This window comes from Eptatretus burgeri, chromosome 4 (genome assembly GCF_056783735.1).
Source record: "Eptatretus burgeri isolate ZD-2024b chromosome 4, Ebu_testis_v1, whole genome shotgun sequence".
Classification (NCBI taxonomy): Eukaryota; Metazoa; Chordata; class Myxini; order Myxiniformes; family Myxinidae; genus Eptatretus; species Eptatretus burgeri.
Genome location: NC_140964.1, coordinates 102847993 through 102857783, shown reverse-complemented (window position 1 = coordinate 102857783; position 9791 = coordinate 102847993). Strand labels below are relative to the sequence as shown.

Below are 9791 nucleotides of genomic sequence, written 5' to 3'. Positions count from 1 at the left end.
GTCGAATCAATTCGTCGTGGTTACACACGCAACGTGTCCACCAAGTTTCTTCCGAATCGGTCCACAACTTTTTGAGATATCGTGATATACATATACATATACATACATATATATATATATATATAATTAATTTCGGCACTATCTCTCAATGGTGAAGAATCACTTAAAAATTCTAGTAGTCGGATCCGGATCTTCACTAAAATCGAATCAGTTCGTCCTTGTCACACCGAACCTGTCCATCAAATTTCATCTGGATCCGTCCCCAACGTTTTGAGATATCCTGCACACAGACAGACAAACAAACAAAGAAACAGACAGAGAGGGGTGAAAACATAACCTCCTTCACCTTCGGTGGTGGAGGTAGTAATGAATGGAGGTGAGCACAACTGTAATTACTGTATATTGTCCTGGTGATAATATTTAACAAAAGCAAACGGGTCAAATAGAAAGCAGAAGAATCCTCTTTTATTGCCGACATGGAATGGGAAGGAAAGGTTACCGATTGATACCTTTTCTCGCTAAATGTGGTCACATCCTCCATTCCTCTGGAACACGAAGATTGGACGAGGGGATTTCAAAATGTTTGAAAGTCTGACTGACGTCATCAGTGAACGTGGATGTAGTGATTGCTGAAGTTCTTTTAAAATCCTCATTCAAAGCCACCTCGATGCAATGAACGAAGAGTTCACGTCTTGCTTCTCTGATCTTTCCGAATTGAACGCAAAGCTAGTTTGAAACCCATTTTGATTTGATGACCTGATGGAGCAACCTGGTCCTGTCTAGGAGTCTTTCATTGATCTACATAATGATTCTACACCCTGGGATATCTGTGAGTACAAAAGTCTGGGAGACTAACGGTATGGCAGGATATTCTGAATCTCTACCCTGTGGTTGCAAGATTGGCCGTTTGTGCCCTGATGGTGATTCCGTCGATGTGGTTGTGTGAGACCAGATTCTCATCCCAGTTCATGAATAAATCTAAACTTCAAGCAAGATTGCAACTTGAAGATGGCCATCGATGTGACATATCAAAAACAAGTCTTCGTATTGACAATCTGCTTGATTATAAACAGACCCAGGTTCACATTAAGATGAAAATTAACAATATGGCAAAAGACACATTTGTGAAACACCAATTAATTCTGACGAAGAAACCCTTTTAGCAGTGATCCGTTGTTCTAAAAGTAGTAGTATTTGTAGTTGTGCGTATTCAGAAACTGTATTTGAGAATATAATTATGTTCGTAATCAAGATCTTATTCTTACCTCTGCCACCGAAGGTGTTTGTCTGTCTGAGCATATCACAAAAACTTGTGGACGGATGAAGCTTGATGGACAGGTTGGGTATGTGACAAGGACGAATTGATTCGATTTCAGGGAAGATCCAGAGCGAGATGCAGATAAAATTGTTTTTTTTAAGTTTTTTAAAAATTTTAAAAAATTACTCTTCTGAATTAATAGACGGGGTCAAAAATGATATATAGCATGATATCTCAAACAGTTATGGACAAATTATGACAAGACCTGGTGGAAGATTTGAGCAAGTGACAATAACAAGCCGATTACATTGTGGTTAATGTCTAGATCAGTGGTTCCCAACCTGTGGTACGCGAGGGCCTTCCAGGTGGTTCATGAGCACTTTTGGGCTCAACCTTTACAAAAAAATGATTTGGCCTCATACACAGATTCACCCTTAGCACTAAGGTACTCCCTCCGAATTTGTTATCATGCTTGAACCGATTAATCAAAATAGTTAATTTCATCAAAACATCTGCTCTGAATACTCGGCTGTTCAAACTGCTCTGTGAAGATCTCGGCTCCGACCACACCTGTCTCCTCTACCACACAGAGGTTCGCTGGCTCTCCTGGGGGAATACGACGAGGCGTCTCTTTGAACTGAGGGATGAACTCCTCATATTCTTCATGGAGAAAGAACACGATTTTCAAAAAGATCTGGAGGACGAGGAGTTTATCTCAAGGTTGGCCTACCTGTCGGACATTTTTGGGGTCTTCAACCACTTAAACCTGTCGTTCCAAGGGCCCAACTGCACTGTATCAGACTTCATCTCGAAGCTGGGAGCGCTTGTCCGGAAGTTGGACCTCTGGATCAAGAACGTGGAGAGCAAACGCTACGGAATGTTCGAACTCCTGACTACCCTTGAGAGCGAGCCCAATGATGAATTTTCCCGAGAAATCGTCCGTCACCTCTCACTGCTCAAGACTGAGTTGATGCATTACTTCCCAGACATTACATGTTGTGCCTACATCACCAATCCGTTTTCCGTTGAACCAGGCGATCTGCCTGTCGGGACCGGGGAACAAGAGGAGCTCATAGATATCCAGGCTGACGAGACAGCAAAGACGAAGCACAAGGAATGCTCTCCTACGAACTTCTGGGTGACCATGGCCTCCTCATACCGGACACTAGCCCGTCACGCTGTTCCCCAGCTACTGGTTTTCCCCTCTACGTGGGAGTGCGAGCAGGGGTTCTCAGCCATGATGACCATCAAGTCAAAGAGCCGGAACCGTCTTGCTGCGCCCGGGAATGATTTCCGATGTGCTGTGAGCAAAGTTATGACCCGCATCGACCAGCTGGTGGAGAAGAAACAGATGCAGCCCTCACATTAAATTTTGTTCTTTGTTGACAGTTAGTTCATTTGTGTGTTCAACTTGTGAATAAATTGATATCTTATCGAATTGAGTTTTTCTGGAACCAGGTGGTACGCGGCGACGGTATGGGACCTCCAAGTGGTACTCAATCAGAAAAAAGGTTGGGAACCACTGGTGTAGATGGAGATCCAGCCGATCAGTGGGACACAAAACGTAAACTGTTCAGCCTGGCAGAGGTGGCGGTATGCGCTCTACCGAGTGTGTTCCGTTTCATGTTCTCAGATTCTATTTTATCAAACGTTTTCACTTCTTAACCTTGGTTGATACACGGTCAATGTGAGTGAGCAAAAAGTAGTACACATATAAATAAAGCTTGAAAACTCTGCACTAATGAGTCCCTGTGGTTACAGAAATTTTTCTAACCTACACGAACACATGGAACATGCCAACTTCACATTCTCCCAAACTCGTACCCTCCTCCACCATAATAATACAGCTTATACAGTCAAGCCTTGTTTGGCCTTTAATATCAACTGTTTTACGGTAATTTCACAAGCTTTTCTCGACCGCCATGGATGATGTGAACATGTTTGGTTGCTCAAGGTCACCGACAACATAGTGTGAAAATGAGTTTTACAAAGAAACCGTCGCGATGTGGGTGAAAATGTCTAAATGTTGCGTACGATGATGTTCCTACTGGGCCTGAGCTGGATAAGTAAATGCTTCTTTGAAACTCAGCTGTAAGCACTCATTGGCCACAGTAATTGCCATGCAAAGCTGTTCTTCGATGGTTGATTGTTTTAAAAAAAATACATATATTTTTGCGTCAAATTAAACAAATCAAGAAAAAAAAAACTTAAAGTACCGTTGATGCATATTATGAGGCTCCACATTATAGAGACCTTACACATAAGGATTGGCGCGTAGTTGTGGTAGGCCCCTTTTAGACCACACCTTAACGGGCAGCTTGGCCTGCCCGTGGAATTGGGTTAAACCCACACGACGAGCAGCCATGACTGAACTGTGCCTGCCGATTTGGCTAGTGTCATCGCCTTTAAGTGGCTCGGTCTTTAGAATAGCTCCAGTGAAAAGAAAAGCGCCCGGGCTCCATTATTCCAAGCTTTTAATGCTCGGGGCTGAATGTCAGGATTACTTACTGCCGAGGTGTCAAAGGTGCTTTCTAATGAGGGAGATTGAGAATCAAAATTATCTCCCCCCACGCTCTTTTCTCGAGCAACAAAGGACAATTTTGCACGTTTAACGAGCCTGTGCTCCGATCACCATCAGTCACTTTGAGAACTTTCTTCCCAACGCAAGGAGGCGCCGTGTTAACGTGCTGAACGAAGCACGATGGGACGAGAAATGTGCACACAAACGAACATCGTCACAATACAACCCCCTTTGTAGGATTGGTGATGAGCCAGAAAAACAAGACGCAGTGAAGCTTTCACACAGACACCTGCACAACAGGTGAAACAGGTACACCTGTTGAAGCTGATGATAGACACAGTGGCAAATGATAAATTTCATCGAATAAAAACATGATGCAATCAAAGCTACAGCCGAGATAAATCGAACGTTCTGGTAACATTCTTGGAACAACTTTGCACGTGATGACGTCAAAGGTAGCAGATTAAAGAGATTCAAACACTAATTGCAAAAAAATGTAAAAAAAATTATATATTAAAATAATCGTTTTCTTTTCTTGTTTTTAGATCCTCGTGGAGGATCTCTAAGTCTTACTCACGTTGTTGTTCTCTCCATCTTCTTCTTGTGGACTTTTTTGTTTCACAGCCTACAGTTTTCATCGAAACTTCCTGAAACTTGGCATATATATGTAAAAAATACCCTGCGCAGACAGTAACCATCTCATGTTTTGAAAATTCCTCCGAGAAAAAAAGTTATGACATCAAAATATCTCCGCTGATGGAAATCACCTAACAAATTATCTCCAAAACTAGGCAAGCTTTTTGAATTTTGTTTGCGAGAATCAAGCCGGGCATTAGCACAGATAATTTATCGCAAACCTGATATATCACAATGATCTAATATTCGTTTTTATGACGTCATCATTAAGAGGACGAGGATCTTAGCTCATTTGAGCTTGTTTTAATCTGCTTTACTTGAAACCAATAATATTTTTCATTGGAAAGTTTAAATTCATTCAATTTTAATGTGTTCAGCATTTAAAATGACAAACCTCCTCGGGCACTTTTAAATACCTTTATCAAGTTCGTGCGTCGCCAACAAGGTATCAAATGCACTACTGTCACTCATCCTTACGTTCCTTCTTCTTCGTATTCTTCGTTGGTATGCAGCACAATAACGCTGGCAGACAGGACACCCAGTTAAACCTTACTTCAAGACACATATATGAATCACTCTGTCTGTGAAACACTGGGATAACAGTTTGTAGCTGGGTCAGGGTTCAAACCCAGCCTAGACAACTTCGAGTTGAGTGTGCATACCTTTTGCTTACCTTCTTGTGTGTTTTTTTTTTTCAAAAAATATCACATGTAAAAATCTCCACCGTTTAAAATATATAGTACAATATTTAAATCGGTAGAAATACATTGATTTTTCTATCCAAATGATAACAAATCCATCTATTCTCTGAATTACTGCAATTTGTCTCTCCTGAGGTCATCTCTAATTCAATGATAAATGCCATCTCAACTATCTGGGTGTCTAATTCAATGATAAATGCCATCTCAACTATCTGGGTGTCTAATTCAATGATAAATGCCATCTCAACTATCTGGGTGTCTAATTCAATGATAAATGCCATCTCAACTATCTGGGTGTCTAATTCAATGATAAATGCCATCTCAACTGTCTGGGTGTCCAATTCAGTGATAAATGCCATCTCAACTATCTGGGTGTCTAATTCAATGATAAATGCCATCTCAACTGTCTGGGTGTCTAATTCAATGATAAATGCCATCTTAACTGTCTGGGTGTCTAATTCAGTGATAAATGCCATCTCAACTGTCTGGGTGTCTAATTCAATGATAAATGCCATCTTAACTGTCTGGGTGTCTAATTCAGTGATAAATGCCATCTCAACTGTCTGGGTGTCTAATTCAATGATAAATGCCATCTTAACTGTCTGGGTGTCTAATTCAATGATAAATGCCATCTTAACTATCTGGGTGTCTAATTCAATGATAAATGCCATCTTAACTGTCTGGGTGTCTAATTCAGTGATAAATGCCATCTTAACTGTCTGGGTGTCTAATTCAGTGATAAATGCCATCTCAACTATCTGGGTGTCTAATTCAATGATAAATGCCATCTCAACTGTCTGGGTGTCTAATTCAGTGATAAATGCCATCTCAACTGTCTGGGTGTCTAATTCAATGATAAATGCCATCTCAACTATCTGGGTGACCAACAGGCTGAATACCTCTGCACCATCTCAGATAAATAATACCGACGTGCGTCAGCCAAAAAAATGAAGAGCTGACTCCTGAATAGATGAATGTGATTTAAATTTCCAATTCAACCTAAATATGAGAAATAAATGCGTGCGTGTGCGTGCGTGCGTGCGTGCGTGCGTGCGTGCGTGCGTGTGTGTGTGTGTGTGTGTGTGTGTGTGTGTGTGTGTGTGTGTGTGTGTGTGTGTGTGTGTGTGTTTCATTCTTTAGTCATTTTCATGGACAGATGGGATAACAGCAGAGCGACCCTTTGAGCTTTGTGAACCATGGGAGGCAGTTACCATGGTGATGAGAAGCAACATACTCATGAATGGCTTCACACTGAGAGCATCAACAGCTAACCAGACTCACTAAAAAGTACTTTGATCAATGTCAGATTATAACCCCCTCTCTATGCAGGCCCATTGAAGAACAGAGGAACCCCCCCCCCAACAAGTATTCTTTATGAGCCCCCTCCTCCCAACCCATCTGTCAGCCCCAATTCGCCAAAGGAGCAAAAGTGTATTTTACTAGTCTTTGTCAACTGCAGTTTCTCTGTCCACATGTGGTGCTTATATCCTATTAATTCCTCTTTGTAGGATTGATTGCAATTGATTGTTTTACCTTTAGTATCCTACCCCGCCCAGTACTCTTTGTTTGCACGAGATAATCGGATTAGCTCTAATTTGCACAGGGAAGCTCCATTGACTGATGGGTGTGAAGATATAAATGGAGAGTAATTTGTCATGGAGCCAAAAGTTTATCAGGTGATTCTTTTACAAAACATCTTTCTTTCAAATACAAATCAGTTTTTGATATTTCTTTTCCAGCATTGTAGTGTGTGTGTGTGTGTGTGTGTGTGTGTGTGTGTGTGTGTGTGTGTGTGTGTGTGTGTGTGTGTGTGTGTGTGTGTGTGTGTGTGTGTGTGTGTGTGTACATGAGAGTGCCTTTCAAGGCAGAGGCTGTCAGGGAGGTTTCAGAGGATTAAAATTGAAGTTTGATGCTGAAAGTCACAGCGGCCTGGTGTTGGGCTGCATCAAACTGTACAGGTAATGTCCAGAAGGCCCACCCTGCATTGTCTCTTGTTAGAGATGCGTACATTCCTCTTCATGGCTGAACGAATATAATTTACTGTTGTAAACTTAGTCTCACAAAACTCTGATCGATGCCCTATAATGCTTGAACTTGGAGGAGTTGCATTTCTCCATCTGGTACAATGACAACACAGAGGATTGCAATGTGGAGCATGCGACGCTTGTGGACAACACGCTAGCTATTTAGGACACAAACATTGTTTGGAACATCTAAAGCTCAAATATCAGAGAAGCCTTCAAAATGTTGTTGGAATGACATCATCACAACAGTCCATTGAAAAGCAGCACACACACACCCACATTTAATGTGACGGTGGTAGCTCAGGGAGAACTTCGTACACCCCCCCTCCCAATCCCACCTCCCAGGAGAATGGAAGCCCAAACACATAAATGTTATAGTCAGTTATTTATTTGTTATTCTGTTTAGAAATGAGATAAATCGCATCCTATATCGTGCAAAGTCCTTCCTTGGCACACCTAAGCTCCTACAAACCTTTCATCCACAGCCTGATGGAGTACTGTTTCCCCCTATGGGCTGGTGCTCCTGCCTCACACCAAGCTCAACGTCCTGCTGTGGAAACCAAGCATTTTCGGATCGTTGGTATCTCCCACGATGAAGCTGAGTCTTTGGGTCTCTCACTCTCACTGGAGGCAGATCGGTGGTCTTTCTGTCTTCTACCATCTCCTCTCTGGCCTCACCCCCCCCCCTTTTTGCTCTGTCTGTGATCTGTCCCTTTCCTATATTTCCTCAGGAGGCTCAAGGTCCACCAAAAACCCGCTTCTGGTGAAACTGCCAAAATCAAGAATCACTGCTCACCTTCACTCTTTAATTCCTCCTTTTCCCCACCTCTGGAACAAACTCCCACACTCTCTTCAATCCCACTCCTCCCTCCAGGTCTTCAAAACAGCTGTTCACCACCATCTCATATCGTCCCCCATCCAAAATCTTGATCTTTTCTACCCCCCATTCATCCACCGTAAACCCACCTCCTTCAGATTCCCCATTTTCCTTCCTGAAAGTCCCAGTAGTACCATTTTGTTTTCCCCATGTTTTCCCCACCCCGACCCTTCACTCTCCCTTCCATAGATATCCTATAGTCTTTGTGCCCCACTATTTTGTGCTTCCCTCTCCCATCCCTCTTGTCTCCTGCCTTGTTATACGTTTCTGTGTATTAGTAATTCCATGAGCCTCGACATGCGATACAATAAATAAATAAATAAATATGCATTGCACATGTTAGTAGATAGGGTTTTGTTCCCTTGCCACCCCCCCCCCCCACAAATTTTCTCTTTGTGGGTTTTTTCAATTTTCTTTTTCTCAATTTTCCTTTCAATTCTGTTTCTCTATATCTGTATTTCTCAATGTCTTTATTTCTAACATTTTCTTACACTTCACACTGTTCTCTGGCATCCACTTCATTACACATTACAGATATTGCCTCACTTGAAACCATTCTCTGCAACAAAGCATTCGTAAACCATTGCTTTGGGCTTGACGCGAGCTGCACTGGAGCAGAAGCCACCTGAATATGGAGATCCAAGGGCAAAGATGTTGGAAGACGCTAGAACCTTCCACCCCTCAACAACCCCCTCTACGTACATGAATGCGGCACAGCTGAGATCAGGAGAAGACGATGCTGGAGGTTTTAGCAGCTTGGAGGGAACACCCGACCCCACAGACTGGATAAAAGGGGCAGATTCAACTCAGTTTGCTCTCTGTCTGTCTGTCTGTCTCTCTCTCTCTCCCTGTCCCTCTCTCTCTGTCCCTCTCTCTGTCTCTGTCGCTCTCTCTCTCTGTGTCTCTGTCTCTGTCTCTCTCTGTGTCTCTGTCTCTGTCTCAGTCTCTGTCTCTCTCTCTGTCTCTCTCTCTCTCTCTCTCTCTCTCTCTCTCTCTCTCTCTCTCTCTCTCTCTCTCTCTCTCTCTCTCTCTCTCTCTCTCTCTCTCTCTCTCTCTCTCTCTCTCTCTCTCTCTCTCTCTCTCTCTCTCTCTGGCCAGACGGAGGCCCCTGGAGTACTGGCGGAAAGTGGACGCAGCGACGCGCTGTTCTGGCACATGCTCCCATACCTGACCTGACCTGACACACCATAGAAACATCATCCAAACTTGCTTACATTCACCATTCACTGCCGAGCTATTAGTGTTAGCAGGTGGGAACTCATTCATTCCTTACACCTCGTGTTCATTTTGTGAGACTGGAGTACCATGTGTTCAAGAACAACTGTGAAACTTGCTGTGAATCCACTTTCCATCCATCCATCCATCCATCCCTTTACACCCCCCCCCCAACTCTTCATTTGTCAACAGTCCCCCACCCATCCTTCCTCTCTTTCTCTCTCCTCCCTCTCTTTCTCTCTCCTCCCTCTTCCAGCTTTCATGAAGTGATAAACAATGGGTGGTTGTGATAAGTTCCCACAGGTGGTTGTGTTGTGGTTTGGAGGTGGTTATGTTGAGCTGTTGTGTTTTGAGCCCGCTGTGTCAGGGAGTGTGCGCGTTAGGCGAATGAGCACTTTTTTTGCAGTTGAAGCTGCTGCTGGATTCGACTCTATGGTTTAAATTTTGGGATTTGGCTCGGGTTGAGAGAATCTGGGGCTTATCACATTTTGGTTATCACACGTGTCCTGTTATTAAATAAAGGCACGAAACACTGGCGTCTCTGGGCATTTATAAACAT

At 43.0% G+C, this 9791-nt stretch overlaps 1 long non-coding RNA gene across 1 annotated transcript in view; it reads right to left on the bottom strand.

Annotated features, from left to right (window-relative positions):
- LOC147028789 (uncharacterized) overlaps window positions 1-9791 on the bottom strand; it is a 63556-nt gene that overhangs the window by 18772 nt on the left and 34993 nt on the right. The window contains exon 2 of the long non-coding RNA XR_015056952.1: window positions 4832-4937. This is a non-coding gene — a long non-coding RNA (uncharacterized LOC147028789). The remainder of the gene's footprint in view (window positions 1-4831; window positions 4938-9791) is intronic.